Here is a 17,264-nt window from a genome sequence, read left to right on the forward strand (position 1 = left end):
GATGTGCATAGCTTACTGCACGGAAGTGAACTACACCTGAAGATTAGAAACCAAAGCACAGTAAAAACACAGAAGTGACAACATTTAGGAAATATGAACTAATGAAAAAACAAACAAATTTTGCAATGCAAATACATAACATTGGCTATCTTAAAAGGAAACTAAATTAGAGTCCATACATCTTATCATTTTTGAGGTTTTATGATTGTCATATGAAAGCATATTGTAATAACTTCTTGATAATATGAATTATTACATGCACGAGTCATTATTTAGCTACTACCATTCCCAGCTTGATCAACAATGTCATCATTTCTCACTTTCTCCAAAATGTTGCATACGGATGCTTCACAGTTGCTGTAAACACACGCAAGTTCTCTCATCAAGTCTTCTTTTATAAATCCTGCCTTTTATGTGGAAAGGTATGTATGCACATTTTGTTTTTCTATTTTGTGCATATGTATGTTTTATAAATCTGATACCTGATAATTATGATAATTGCCTTTGTTTGGGTTGGCTACAGTCCCAGCCCTAGACCAAAGTGGTAAGGGGGGATTCTGAAATACTAACTCGGGAAAGACATGATAAAGTCACAAAAATCCAACAAGTAACAGTATATCTAACAGTTTTTTGGGGATTGAAAATATATTTTGGGGAGGGTTAGCCTAACTAAATGACTTCCTGGTGCCAGACTTGGGAATAGAATAGAAAATGATGTATTTAATGCAGCATTTGTGGAAGGACTGCAGTTCATTGTAAAGGGCTGATGTCTCACAACTACAAGGATATGGTTTGTTTCCAACCCAGGTTATCATCTGTCAAAGTTTTCCCTGTGAGCCTTGACCTATTTCAAGACGTTAATAAGTAAATTGGTGACTTTTAATTGAACCTCATAAACAAGTGAGGCTGTTCATAAATGTGCTCTGTGATAGACTAAAGGTTCGTTTACATGTCCTGGTGCTGCCTTTATATAATCCATCGATCACAGTTTAGTCAGTGAGAAAAATAAAAAAAAAATTCTTACTGACTGATAGATAGAGTAGAAGTAGCCAAAATAATAACCAAAATTCCAAAATAGGTCAGAATCAAATGTTACAATGGAACAAATGTTCCCATTATTTAATGGAAGAAACAATATTTATAACAAATACAAAGTTGAAAATTAATAGTTCTCTTAAAACCAAATTCTCCAAACTAGTGTAATAACACATAAATTAAACTTCTATTCAAGAAAAAGGCCATCTTCTGAGACTGTAAATTATAGTATTTTTAAGAAGCATGTCTACAAAAAAGAGACGTAACACTCCTGGAACAGGACAGTGTTAAAGTTAGAGAGTCAAGACAAACATTGAAGCCCCTGATATGCTCAGATTATTGACTAACTAAAAGGGAAAATAGGATAGAATTCCACAAATAGAATAAAACCAACAGCCTCTCTTCTTTTTGGAAAAATAGTAGCATAAAAATAGCAGCACATAGACAGTAAAACATATGACAAGGCATCCTGAAAAATATGGAAGAAAAGCACAGAGAATATGAAAAATACATCTGTTTATGTTTAATCTGGTTATTGCAGGTGTCAAAAAATGATGGGGAGGACTGGAGTTTCGTGACTTTATAAATATGGACTAGAACATAATGCTTAATATGATAAGCTGTTATTGCTGCAGAGAATAAGAAGCACAATTTCATATATTTTCATGTTCTTGCGAGTCTGGTAGGTGGAAAAGCTTTGGATTCAAGTATAATCTGTGTCCTAATTAGGTAATGTTGGGCACTGTCACACCAAGCTTGCCCGAGGCTGTTAAAAAACAAACAAACACACTAACAAACCAAAGGAAACTAATCAAACAGTAAAACAGTACAAACTTTAGCAAAATACACTCATGTATTAGGATTCAAACAATTTTAGATCCTAACACATGCTCGTCACAACCCTTGTAAGGAAGAAGTAAAAAAATGAGGTAAATGTATAAGCAAGATTTAATAAGCGATGACAAAGAACTTGTGTAAAATGTTTATTTTCATTTATTTATTCCATTCCATTTTCTTTAATTATATTTTACATATTACTTGTATCCCGTCCAGAGTTAGCTCCCACTTTACATCTGATGTTGTAAATGAAGAATTCCAGGTCCTTGAGTGCCTGTACTTGATAAACAGGTTTCAGAAAATAAATGAAGAGAAGGGTGGGTGTTTTTTGTGATCTGAATGAATCCAAATGATTTTTTCAGAGGATTGGCATTACATATTCCCAGAATTGATACAGAGTTTTGTACAGCTGCTAAAAATTAAGCCCAAACCCACCCATGCCCAATGCACTTTGTATCCAAACTACCAACACCTACTGAAGTTTGAAGTTATAAATTAATTCATATTAAAGCAATACCATTGACTTAAGCTTCCTTATGTGGTATAACTTTTTGTTGTTATGTAATAATCAACAAAGTAATTGTCCTGAATATAAATTGCTTTGCCCAAATTCTCCAGAGTCATGTGTTTAGATCTCAGCCCAGGCATGGCCTGTGTGGAATTAGCAATGCCAGCTCTCATGGGCTCATATAGGTTTCCACTTATATCCTGAAGATTCACACATTAGGATTGACTGGTGACCTAAAATGGCCTGTGATATGTGTGTGTGTGTGTGTTTGTGTTGATATGCCCTCTAGAGATAGTTTTTTTTGTGTTTTGCCCTTTTCAAAGAGCATTCTTAATATTCAAAGCAAATAAAACTGTCAAGAAATGCCCCCATTCCTAGTTCATCTTGTAAATATGCTGAAGCAGTGCTGTACATTTAGCCAGAGTTCAATATAGTGCTTCAGTCTTTTGAACATAGACACATTATTTGCTCATTATATGAAATAGTTTTGTTGCATCACAATTTTATAACATTTATTGTTAACTCAATAAAACTATTACAGTTATCTTTAATGGATATTTTCCCGCTTCCAAGTATAGCGCTTTGAGTAGTGAGAAAAGCGCCATATGAATGCAAAGAATTATTATTATTATAGATTCTTTTAGTAAAAATAAAAAAGTATAAAGAAAAAAAATAATGATAATAATACACATGGTTAAAAAATAGACTTTCAAACTTCTGTTATGCTTTCATTAAAATGTAAATGAAATTACCTTATATTTCTTATTCTACTGACGATTTGGAGTTTTTGCAGATGATGAGTTCTTAGCCTATGCCTACTATCTTTCTGCTTAAAAACAACACTACACTGTATCAGTTAAAGCATTTTTCAGTGTAATATAAACAAAATAGTTTCATGCTTCACTAGTCGTTTTTGCTAGGTTATGATGGGCAGATGCTTATTTACATATTTATTTACTTATTTACACCTATTTACAAGCTCCTTGTGCCTAATTTATAAAATTTTGCATGGATTTAAGTGTGAAAATATGTACACACCAAAAAAAAAATTAAAATCAGGAGCATGCACATTTCTATGTAATTTACCATTTATAAATCACATTCACTTTGCAAATATTCATAATTTAACACACCTTAAACACATCCCTGAAACACCCATATATGGAGCATGCTAATCAACTTCATGCATATGCAATCACAATGCTACAGAACGTCATTGACTGGTAAAGCAGCCACTCTCGTCTGACCCACTGAGAGCCCACCACCTGCAATCAAAAATATCTCTCTGTACTCTACAACTGATTATGCAAGATCATGCGCAACATTATAGCACCTCTCCTCTGTACTCTGGGGGTCTGGAAAGGTCGTAAGGTGCCACCTCACACATGTAATGATGTGCTTGCTGTTACAATTGACAGTACATGCCATATGAAAGACTTAGGGTCCAACCAGTTACCTTAACAACAAGCCATTTACCACATACAGCACCACCATGTCTGCAAAAGATACTTTGCCTCAAAATAAATGAATCACGTGTTGATCCAGGCCACTGACACAATATGTTTGCCAGCGACATCTTGCTATCACAGATGACTTGTACATTAATGGAATGTCACTGCACACAGTTAACAAAAGCAGCTTTATTCTTGCCCTTATTGCAATATGAATGCAGTAAAGTGTTCTGATTATGCCAAGAGAACTAGATACTGCCTTTCCATGTTGGCAAAAACATGTTACATATGTAAAACCCCACCATACGAAAATTGGATGTAATGTCTTGTCAGTTGGTTTATGGTTTCCAGCACAGCAGACACGATGGAGTGAATCTTGGCTGAGGCATTCCTGATCTTTCAAGCACTTCCCTGAGAAGTGACAACAAGTAGCTGATCTAAACTGTTGAAAAACCAAAAAGTCTTCAATTCAAATATGCAGCATTGGCTGTCTTAAAAAGGAACTAAATTACAGTCAGTGCATGATATTCATCATTTTTAAGATGTAAAATATTTGTCATGTCAACATACATTATAATAACAATATGTATTTATATAGCACATTTTCATACAACAATATAGCCCAAAGTGCTTTACAAGATGATAAAGAGAAAGTTAAAAGAAAAGAAAAACAATTAAGATTAGGCAATAAAGAATATGTAACAACAAAAAAGGTATGGTCATAAGGTGAGGTGGACAGAAAAAAAAACGAAAAAAAAAAAAAACTCCAGATATCTGGAGGGGAAAAAAAAAATTTGCAGGGGTTCCAAGGCCAAACGACCACCCAGCCCCAACTGGGCATTCTACCTAACGTAACTGTTTCTAAATCAAACCTCTTAGATTTCATGCTTCACATGACATGATTTGATGAAGTTGGTCTTTTGGACAGCTGAAACACCCACCTTCATTCCATTACCTCAGGAGGCTGCAAGGTGTGTTGATCAGGTGGTGGTGGTGCAGATCACCACCACACAAGAACGGGTAAAGACAGCAAAGAATACTGGGGATTAGTACAGATTGCAGATCCCTGAAGAATATGATAATTCTGTACTCATATTGTCCATTAGGAATACAACTGAAATGTAGCAACAAAAATGCCAAATTTAATTAATGGGTTTTTAGCAATTTTTCAAAAATTTTCTACAGTATTAGCCTGGCGAATTTCTACAGGTGAAGTTTATCAGATTTTAAGTGCATAACAGCAAAAGGCTGTCTCATCACTTCTTTTAAGCTTGGCTCTTGGTATTATAAGCAGACCTCCATTTGAAGATCTAAGTTTATGACTTGGAGTGTAGAGGAACAGGTGTTCCAAAATATAGGACAGAACAAGGTTATTTAAGACTTTCTAAACTATTAGTAGTTTTTAAAAGTCAATTGTAAACCAATGTAATGACGTTAAAACCAGTGGGATGTGCTCAAATATTCTGTTTATAGTTGAGATTCCGGCTGCTGCATTCTGCAGTATTTGCAGCTGTTTGATGTCTTTCTTGGGTAGTCCTATTAGGAGTGCATTACAGTAATCTAGTCGACTAAAAACAAAAGCATGAATTAATTTCTCAGTTTCTTGTAAAGTTATAAGAGATCTAACGTTTGTGTTATTCCTTAAGTGAAAAAATGCAGCCCTCATAATTTAATCAATATGCAATTTAAAGTATAGGTCAGAGTCAATGACTATCTCTAAATTCTTTACCTCCGCCTTGATTTTAAACCTAAGGGATCATGTTTATTTCTAATAGCCTTGCTATATCCACGTTTGCCAATCACTAAGATTTCTGTTTTTTCCTTATTTAGTTTGAGATAGTTACCACTCCTCCATTTGGAAATACTGCTAAGACATTGGATCAGAGAGCCAAGAGCATAAGGGTCATCAGGCAGTATCGATCAATTAAGCTGTGTGTCATCTGCATAGCTGTGGTGGCTCACATTGTGTTTTGAGATAATCTGACCTAATGGAAGTATGTAGATTGAAAAGAGCATCTGACCCAAAATAGTTTCTTGTGGTACATCATATATAATATCTGGGTCTCCAGAGTACAATCACCAGAACTAAAAAAGACTTTTCTACTTGTTAAGCAAGACTGAAACCAATTTAAGACACTGCCAGAGAGGGCCACCCATTTTCTAAGGGTGATTTATAAGAATACTGTGGTCTATGGTGTCAAATGCTGCACTCAAGTCTAAGAGAACAAGAAAACATATACAGCCTCTTTCGGCATTAACCCATAAATGATTTAGTACATTAACCAGTGCAGTTTCTGTACTGGGATTTATTCTAAAACCTGACTAAAAATTGTCAATAATAGAATGCTTCCTAAACGCTTAGGTTATATATATTATGTGTGTGAGTCGTCATTTAGCAGGTTTGCCTGCATTTTCACTACTTGATCAAGGGTGTTGTCATTTCCTAGTTTCTCTGAAATGTTGTGTATGCATTGGATAGAATTCCCAAAAATATACACAAGCTCTCCCATCAAGTTTTCTTTCTTTTAAATCGCAATGTTTGAATGAGAAGTTGAGTATGCACATATTTTGCCCCATATGTTCAATATGCTTTACAAATGAGACCCCTGGACACTGTAATTTTCCATCTTTCAACCTGAAGAAGTGAAAAGCCTCAGTTCCTCTGAGATGCCAACCTAAAAATAATGTATCTTGAAGTCTAGCTGGAGTTTGGTTGCATACATTTACAACAGAAACAATGGCCATCTTAAGTACAGTTAAGCATGCTTTTGTTTAAAAATGCAGAGATTACACTTTATTACCACTTTGGTTTTTTAGTTTTCATAACTTCATTAACTCAGGTATAATGCAAATGTTTAACTCACTCCCACGGGGTACTTACAATATTTTTTCCAAATCTGTTTTTCTGGCAAATGTAAGACAATACTTTTATCCATGAAAACAAGTACCCCATAGTCACCCACGGAGCTGAAAGTGCCTACACCCCCACATACAACTGTAGTTTATCAGTTAATGCATAAAAGGATGTCTAAGTGGAAAAAAAAGTTCCTAAATATCCCATTAACTAGCAGGAGAATGATTTTCTTGCCAATCAAATGTGATGATGTGCAACTTCTTTACATCATAAAATCATAGAAGCAGAGGGCTGTTTTATTCAGTCACATTCTTTTGCATTCTTCAGGAAATATAACACCTCATGAAGTGTACATTTTTGCAATACCGACACTCATTTAATAATTGTTGTGTTGTCTTTTCGCCTCTTACATATATAGTAACAAACTAAACTAAGGCACCCACCAAGCATTTGTATACTTATTCTTGTGCTTTGAGTGGCCATGATGTCCTAAATTCCAATAGCCAGATTAACGAAACAGATCTGTATCTCACCTATAACAGCTTTGAAGTACATGCAGCATTCTGAGATACTGTACCTAGAATAACCTTTTTAGTAAAAATATCCTCATAGATAATGCAGTTATTTTTTAAATGTGATAAAGGGAGTGAGCAAGTTGAAAGGGTAATCCATCTGGGTATGATAACAGGTCATGGCAGGCTCTGTAGACATTCAGTGTAATCAAGAAAAATAGAGTTATATATAAACGCAGGTGTTTATCTTGTTATTTTCCCTTAATTTGTCTTGGGATTGAAAGTTCATATTACTAATTGGTACATTATAGAAGGTGGTACTGGATATTGCTCAGGTAGCATGTGAGATATACTCCCCTGGAGAAGCTAAACATCTTTAAAAGGTGCTAGTCAGTTACTGGATCAGTCGGTTGCTTGTAATAGCTATTGGAGTGGGTGTTTTGAAGAGCCATACAGAGGAAGTGGAGAGCTATTGCTGTCAAGAGGGAAGACTTCACCAAAGGCAAAGAAGAAAGTGAGGCCATTATTTGCAATGAACCATCTTCTATTTATAGAATTAAAGAACAAGAGAAAGAAAGAGAATAAAGCAGAGAAAATTTTCTATCCCAGAACAGACTGTCTGTGCTTTTATTTTTTCTGTTTCAGCTGATTTTTTTATAGAAGTCATTTCCATATAATATACCCTTTTGTAATTTCAAAAATGCTTTCTTTTTCCCAGAAGCAGATTAAATAAATGGAAATGTTATAAAAATTAACGTGAATTAAAAATAACTTGTTGTTCATGCAACTCAGGATATCTGTATGCTAAGCAGCTTAGAGGACAGAATACTAAAAGGAACCTTCCATACTGCTTTTAGATTATTCATTACAGCAAGGCCTCTCCCCTGTCTTCTTACTGAACCTTTAATTTTTGCCTGGAAGTGGCGTCAGATTATTCTTACTTAATTTTCAAAGACAACAATCACGTTTCTTTTGATTCTAGTATTACACTGCAATGATTGTTATTTAATCCTTTTCTCAGACATTGTATATCCCATGATTTGAAATTATTGTCCTTAAACTGTCTTTGTGCACTTGTAATATATGTAAATCTGCCAGAAATACTTTAAAGATATGACGATGCCCTATGATATGTTTTACCCTCTCTGCAGTTTTAGCAGCTTTGATAAGATGCCATAGAATGATCTACTACCTACTTTACCTGTTAGCTAGTAATCTACCTTGTTATTCTGAACTGTGGTTTATAGTGTTTTTTGTGTGCTTGGAAGGCACCTTGTAATGATTGTTTCTGTATAAGGCAATGGTTAAATCAAGGATTACATCAATCAATCAATCAACATTTATTTATATAGCACATATTCATACAAAAAAATGTAGCTCAAAGTGCTTTACAAAATGAATAGAGAAATAGAAGACACAATAAAAGATAAACATAAGTCAACATTAATTAACATAGAATAAGAGTAAGGTCCGATGGCCAGGGTGGACAGAAAAACAAAAAACTCCAAAGGCTGGAGAAAAAAATAAAATCTGTAGGGGTTCCAGACCAAGAGACCGCCCAGTCCCCTCTGGGCAATCTACCTAACATAAATCAAACAGTCCTCTTTGTATTTAGCGTTTTCATCGAAGGACCTGATGATGATGGTCACGTAGACTTCTGGCTTTCAGTCTATCAATGTTGGTGCATCATGATGCTTTGAGTAGGTGGTGGTGGCGCAGGCCGCCACCACAAAGAAACCGGAAAAGAAACAGAAGAGAGAGTAGGGGTCAGTACGGATTTTAGAGCCACCATGAATAGTTATTATGAAGAATTGAACATACAGAGTATCAGTATTAAGTTAAAGTGAAGTTATAAAAGGCCATGTTAAAGTAATGTGTTTTCAGCGGTGTTTTAAAGTGCTCTACTGTATTTGCCTGGCGAATTCCTATTGGCAGGCTATTCCAGATTTTGGGTGCATAACAGCAGAAGGCCGCCTCACCACTTCTTTTAAGTTTAGCTTTTGGAATTATAAGGAGACACTCATTTGAAGATCTAAGGTTACGATTTGGAATATAACGTGTCAGGCATTCCGATATATAAGATGGAGCGATTATTTAAGGCTTTATAAACCATAAGCAGTATTTTAAAGTCAATCCTGAATGACACAGGCAACCAGTGTAGTGACATCAAAACTGGAGAAATGTGTTCGGATTTTCTTTTCCCAGTTAGGATTCTAGCAGCTGCATTCTGCACTCGTTGCAAATGATTTATGTCTTTTTTGGGTAGTCCTGAGAGGAGTGCGTTACAGTAATCTAGTCTACTGAAAACAAAAGCGTGAATTAATTTCTCAGCATCTTTCAATGATATAAGAGGTCTAACTTTAGCTATGTTTCTTAAATGAAAAAATGCTGTCCTAGTGGTCTGATGAATATGCGATTTAAAATTCAGATTACAGTCAACGGTTACCCCTAAATTTTTTACTTCCGTCTTAACTTTTAATCCTAGTGCATTAAGTTTATTTCTGATAACCTCGTTGAATCCATTATTGCCAATTACCAAAATTTCAGTTTTCTCTTTATTTAGTTTGAGAAAATTACTATTCATCCATTCAGAAATACCAGTAAGACATTGTGTTAGTGTATCGAAAGAGTCGGAGTCATCAGGTGCTATAGATAAGTACAGCTGTGTGTCATCAGCATAGCTGTGGTAGCTCACGTTGTAACCTGAGATAATCTGACCTAACGGAAGCATGTAGATTGAGAATAACAGCGGACCCAGGATAGAGCCTTGTGGAACACCATATCGGATATCATGTGTCTTTGAGATTTGATTACCACAACTCACAAAGAATTTTCTCCCTGCCAGGTAGGATTCAAACCAATTTAAGACACTGCCAGAGAGGCCCACCCATTGACTAAGGCGATTTCTAAGAATATTATGATCAATGGTGTCAAATGCAGCACTCAGATCTAAGAGGATGAGAACAGATAAATGACCTTCAAATGAAGTGGATGTCCTGGGCATTTCTTAGACTAAGCTCAATATATAGTATTGAATATACAATGTCATCGGGACTGGAAATGAAAATGTCTGTTGAATTCTTTTTTTCTGGTTTTCTCTGGCCTCGCCCACATACAGTAAAAATAAAAGAATATTTAAAGAGCCGAGTGCATAATATTAAGTCTTTTTCAAGGGGCTCATTTTGGAGTATCTCACGTGTTGCAAGAGTTTATATGCTGTAGGATGAGCAGCACAGGCAGGCTACTAAACATTACCCTCAAAACAGAGTTTACATGAGCCAGGCATCAGAGTTTACATTAGCCTCATCACATAAAGGAATCATCTACAATTGAACTGTTCAAAACAAGATTAAAGACTAATGTTTATTCACTTACTTTCTGTGACCTTCAGTAATACCTATGGTTTCCTCATTGTGATTATGTAATCTTCTATTTGTTATTCATTTTATTTATGTTCCTTTACTTTATTTCTATTTATTTGTGTTTCATATATAGTATACTTAAAACTGGAATACAGTAATACCTCGCTTACTAAAGCAAATGTGCTGCGGGAGTTTAGTTTGTTATAACAAACTTTATTAACAGTTGTTAATTTAACATAGGAAGAATGTAGACACATGTGACAGATGTCCCGGTCACACTCACAGGAAATCTAACTTAGATACTATTAATATATCCGACTATGCCACCCAGTTTTATTAAGAGACTGGGAACTCTTGAGATTTACAGAAAATAGCACACAGGGTTCTTTAAGTTGGGCGGTGAGTAAACACACAATTAAAGACACAACAGTAATTTCAGGAAAAGCAACAGTAACTTCTATTACACAAGACAATAAAGTAAATTAAAAAAATAAACGAACATAACTAAAAAATCTAACAATATCAGGTTCGAAATTCTGTTAAAAACAAGAATTGGAGGATACAACCTTTAGTGGTGCAGAGTCCAGTTTGCGCACTGTGTTAGCCCAACACTTAATCGCTCAACTGTCTACGGATGCACTCTGTTCACTGGACACTCATTTCTCAACAGAAGTTGTGTCAAATCGTTGAGTCCTTGTCAGCATCTCTTCGTCATTCCTTTTTTTTCCACTCTGGGCTCCTTGTGTTGCTGCGACCTAGGCACGCCTTATTTCTCGTCTGCCAGCTTTGCTTGGTTCTTTCATGCGGCTTCCCTCTCTCTCTGGACCCACAACTGGCGTCTCCATGTGGTGCTGTCTCTTCCTCCCTGGAAGTTTTGCCATCCTTGTGCCTCATGTCGTGCCAACCAGGTACCCTCATCTGCCAACAAACCCCTGTGCTCTGTCCGAGTGTCTTGGCAGCGTTCTCAGTGGACCATTCCTTCCTTGCCTTTTCCTGCCCAGAAGTTTAAATCTCCTTCAGTCCCTGCCATTATCGGTTCTGGACAATTGGATTAAACAATGGCACATCTAAATTTCCTGGGTTTAACAATTAATGAAAACACAAGTTAACAAAATGTATTGTTACCAACCATTAATGAGTACAGATCTGCTGATTAGAAGCCAATATTGTCAAACATGTTAATTTCCAAGTCAGGTAAATACAGACATCCACCAAAGAAGGAGCAGTTCTGTTATCACAACTTTGTATTGTTTGTAATCTCAACCAGCCAAAAACTTCAAAGTGGTGACTCTTTTGCAATACAGCAAATACCTAAAGTACATCCTGCAGACAGCCTTTTAACTTCTCATCCCCAGTCCCAACAATGGGTGCCTAATGGAACCACCCAGTGTACAAAAAAATGTCCCCCTCTGACACACATATTGTAATGAACCCTGGAAGATGATTCGGGATGGTGTTTTGAGGCTCATATTGTCTGCTGTCTCTTTCCTTAGTCAAACTACAACACTAGTACTATGTGTGGCTACTGGGTGATCCTTCCATGTAGTTCCACAAACTCTCGTTTGCTTAATTTACTGTTTGGTTGTTGGCTCCAACTTGCACCTCATTTGGACTGTGAGGAAATACTAACTGTCTCACTTCCCCTTAACCCTGTGGGACAATCCAAACCAGGATCCTTACAGAGACTCACCAGTAGCCATGCACCCAGACAGATTGACCTTTGAAGCAGATAAGCATCTCCAAAGTGCTTGCAGATAAGTGCTGTCTTATCTGTGACCCAGTCTCCAGCTCCTGTCATGACACAGTGCTAACCTTAATGATGGTGTTTCTTTTTTCCCCATGTCTACTACCATGGTAATCTACATTTTAGTTTTCAAACATATTGCAGCTTGTATCGAAGTCTTAGGATTAAATAAAAAAAATGCTGTGTAAAGATTTTAGTCAAGGATTCAGTTAATGTCTTTGACTAGAAACCATTTACTTTTGTTATTGAAACTTGGACATTGTTTTTTTAGTATTTAGTGCTTCTGCTATTTTTTCTTTCTTTATTTTGGCAGTTATTCTTCAGCCTGTCTCCTGACTATTCTTTGAGTTAATCACTTAAATTAACTTTTGCATCTACCAGTCCACTTTGTCTATATCTAACTGTCCTCCAGGACTTTCTCCTGTAATCTGATTCAAAATAAAATGGAGGTGCTTATAGTGGGTCCATCTGCTAAGGCCCAAATTGGTCTTGGACTTCTCGGCTCTTTCTCTGTCTTTTGCAAACCTCAAGTCCACAATCTTGGTGTTATTTTTGACAGTAACCTCTCTTTTGAGAAACAGATTAATTCTGTAGTCAACAGTTGCTTTTCCAGCTTCGTCTTTTAGGTAAGATCAAGCCTTTTTTATCTTTTAGGGATCTTGAGAAAGCTACTCATGCTTTTATCTTTTCTCACCTTTATTACTGCAACTCGCTGTATTCTGGGTTTAGCAAATCCCTGATACACAGGTTACAGTTGGCCCAGAATGATGTTGCTCGCTTTCTGGTTGGGGCAAGAAAGTCTGATTTTGTTTCTCCAATATTAGCTTTTTTACACCGGTTGACAACTGACATCTGGTCAGTTGTCTCTTGTTGTCTCTTGTACCAAGTGTAAAACTAAGGGGGGCAGGGCTTTTGCAGCTGCTGCTCCTCACCTGTGGAACTCTTTACTTCATTACATAAAGGAGTTGTCTACAACTAAATTGTTCAAAACAAGATTAAAGACTCATTTCTATTCACTTACTTTCCATGACCTACAGTAATACCGATGGTTTCCTCATTGTGATTATGTATTCTTCTATTTATTATTTATTTTATTTATGTTCATTTACTTTATTTCTATTTAAGTTATTTACGTTAATTGTGTTTTTTTCTTCTTTTATTATAAAGCACTTTGGCCACAGTATTTCTATGTTGTTTTAAATGTGCTATTTAAATAAATTGACATTGACATTAATCTTTAGGGTAGAACGGCTGTATGTTGGTTTCTTTAGTCAATATATAAGAACTAAATCCTTAGTGTTTTAACTATTTTCTATACTTATGATTTGATGGATAAGAAGATCAGCTATTTTTGCAGCTATTGGTCACCAATGCAATAGTAATATTAATAGGAAATAATTAGCAAAGGAATACCTTGGTGCTCCAAATGTCAAAAAAGATTTGGACCCTAAAAAGACTTAGACAAATTTAATTAAAAAATGACAATTTAAAGAAATAAAATTACAAAAATTCACATATCCTAACAGCGGTAAATGCTCCATAAGGAACATTATGACATCCGGAAAACATACAACATTGGAACCTGTCTCTTGCCATTACCTACTACCCACACTTTCCTTTTTCTTGATTCCTCCAGATGAGGCAAGTACCATGGAACAATGTGCAGAGTATCATTTATGTTACCAATGCATCTTTCGGATTGCTCTTACCAACATTGTTATCATAATTGGCAAAGCAGGCATTGTACTACAAGAACAAGCACAACACATATCTCATAACTTAACAAAATTTGTACGTGTGACAGGAAAGAATTGTAATGATTTTTTTCCTAGAGACTTTTAATTAAGCACTAATTGAGAGGACTGTTTGGAAATTGTGCAGAAAACACTTACAGGCAGGGGACTGAACACTTCTCTTCTTCTATCAATGATTGCAAGACAAAATTTGTTTTGATGCTTCTAACATGTTTTAATATATTACCCATTTTACTTTGCTCACAAACTTTGGATTATAATTTACATTACTGGGCTTATTTGTTTTTTCACTATTTTTCATTCCTTCATGTATAATTCTAAACCCGGCCTGTTCTAAATTTTCTCCACCCCCATACCCTAGTTGAAGCATTTCTTAATTCACCACCCCAAATAATGGTGCCCATGCAGTTCAAAAGTAAGTCAAAGGAAGTTATACTCAAGATTAATAATGCACTGGTGAGGAATCTTATAAGATATTGTGTACAGTTTTTGTCTCCAAGCTACAAAAAAGACATAGAAGCACTAGAAAAAGTCCAGAGAAGAGCAATTAGACTGGTTTCCAGGGCTACGTGAGTTATGAGGAAGGATTAAGAGATCTGAGCCTTTTCATCTTAAGCAAAAGGAGATTAAGAGGAGACATGATTGAAATGTTTCAAATTATGAAGGGAATTAGTACAGCGAAACACGGGGGCACAGTGGGAAACTTGTTTATGGTAAATTCTGCACAAACATTAGGAAGTTTTTCTTTGCACGGAGAACCATGACACATGGAATAAGTTACCAAGTAGTGTGATCGACTTGATGTTATTTTAGAAGAATTAAGTTTATAGGAATGGTGAGCTTTGTTGGATTTAATGACCTCTTCTTGTCTAAATTTTGCAAAACAAAAGTCTAGGTTTTTGCTGTGAATTGCTACCTCATCACTACCTATGGTACTTCATTGGGTTTATCTACAGAATTCTGTGGTAGGCCTTCTGCATTTTTAGAAATTAATAATTTCCTTGAAACAACCTCATTTTTAATATTAGTAATTATAAGTGTCTGATATGAGTCACACAAAATACACAGATTACTGCTTTCTGTTTACAATTACTATTGGCTGGTTACTGTTTATGAGTAGTATCAGTCAAACATGGGTTCTTTGTTAATGAGTTTCACACTTTGTTCATTTTCCATTTCTGTATTAAGACCTGAATGATATCCCGCAGCTTTCCTTGGAAATCTATCTTCCATAGCACACAATTGCTTAGCTCTTTTAGGGTAGGGCCTTTGTCCCGGGATACATGGCTTTTCAAATTGTGATTTTTCTTGTTTACTTTACTTATTTCTACCTTACTGAGTTTTTTTTTATTACTGTCTATTATATAATTAACTAGAAGAAATTGGTGCATACTCCTGTCAGGGCTAAAAAGTGGGCTCCTGAATGTGTAATAAAATCTGAAGAGACAGTCACTTTATCTTGTATGTAAATTTCAGGAGAGATGGTATTTAAAAAGACCAGGGAGGGGTACAGTGGTGTGCGTCCACTAAGAAAACAGGCAATGCCAGTTTGGCTCAACACATTAACCAATTTCAAGTTTTTGTTGAAGACTAGCCATTTGTTTAAATATATTCTGTAAAAAGATACAATTAAATTACTAACTCTTTTGCTAGAGAACACAAAAACATCTCATGGATTGTTATACCAGCAGACAAATATTCAGAAAGCAGAAATAAAATTAGAATTTCCGTATAAATCAGTTTTTTAAATCATAGCTTCTTTATTGCAAAATACTTACTATTAATGTTATTGTAATTCAAATTTTAAAGGGAGATCTTTTATTCTTCAAATAGTTTACTGGATTTTCAGAATAAATTAATGTGAATATTATCTCACCGAATATCTGTTTCAATTTTTCCCTGCTTACAGGAATCATTTAGCATTAATATTTCCCAGCAAGTGTGGCGAGGAAGGCTGAAAGGCGCTGTGTGGAAGTAATTTAGAATCAATGAGATTTATTTAATTAGGAAAGATAGACAGGCCCTACAAAAATGAAAACAATAAGAGTAATACATCAGAAATATAAATGGTATGCCTAGCTTCTGAACAAAATGAGAATTACAGTCATACTAGGGTGAAGTACTGGCTTCCTTAGCTGCACATTGCATTACATACCAGACACCCATATTCCCTCCTGTGCATTCAAGTGTGTGTCTGGACGAGTTTCCATTTGCATCTGAATGAATTCACTAGTCCTCTCATTTGTGCACAAGCTTAGGTGTGTATCCAGGCTCAAGTCAGTTTCTTTTCCACAATTAACAGCTGCTATTCTTTACCTTAAGCAGAAACAAACAGTACAACTTAGTAGCTGCTACAAAATTAGAAACATGCTGCTACTCTTTATTGGGATGGGTAATACGTAAAAGTATGCAAAAAATACACAGAAGTATTCTGACACCAACATGGTAAGGAGTCAAAAACTATACACAAGAATGTTTTGATTTCTGTTAGGTGGAATTGTAAAGAGTAGATTAAATAAACACCTGATCACATGCTAATGGTGATGGATAACAGACAGCAAGCTGAGAAGGAGGGAGAAAATGACAAACGGCATATGCAAAAATAATCCCAATTTTTTTAGAAATCAAAAAATGAAAGAAACAGGAAATAGGCAAAGCCTGGCTAACCTTGCCCAGCAGATGTCAATCCCCTCTTAGCATCTAATAATTTTCCTTATATCTCATAACAGGCAGTACATATGTTATGTTCGAAAAAAAAGGTGGTGATACCATTTTATGTGACTGATTAAATGATGCAGATTTATATTTTAGGAGAAGAACTGAACAACTGACCCTAAAGTTAAACGGAAGTGAACTTAGATGCATCAGAGCAGAAGTTATATGAGATTCATACATTTTATAGTTCTACTATTGATTCTTGCTGACTGCAGCTAGTAGGATGACAATAGCCTGTAATTATTCTACTGTCATAACCAACTCTACTTGCATAAATGTATACATTAACTTACTCCGTTTTGTCACCATGTAAAATGACACTAATTTTCCTGTTTTTGTAGTTTAAAAAACATAGATGTGATGTAGCACAATAATGGAAGAACTGTTGGATAGTTCACTGACAAAGATGACACATAAATTCTCTCCAGATTCATCAAAATTAACATGTAGGAAATGCAGGTTTAACATTGCAAAAGAAACAGATTTTATAAG

This window comes from Polypterus senegalus, chromosome 1 (assembly GCF_016835505.1).
Source record: "Polypterus senegalus isolate Bchr_013 chromosome 1, ASM1683550v1, whole genome shotgun sequence".
Classification (NCBI taxonomy): domain Eukaryota; kingdom Metazoa; phylum Chordata; class Cladistia; order Polypteriformes; family Polypteridae; genus Polypterus; species Polypterus senegalus.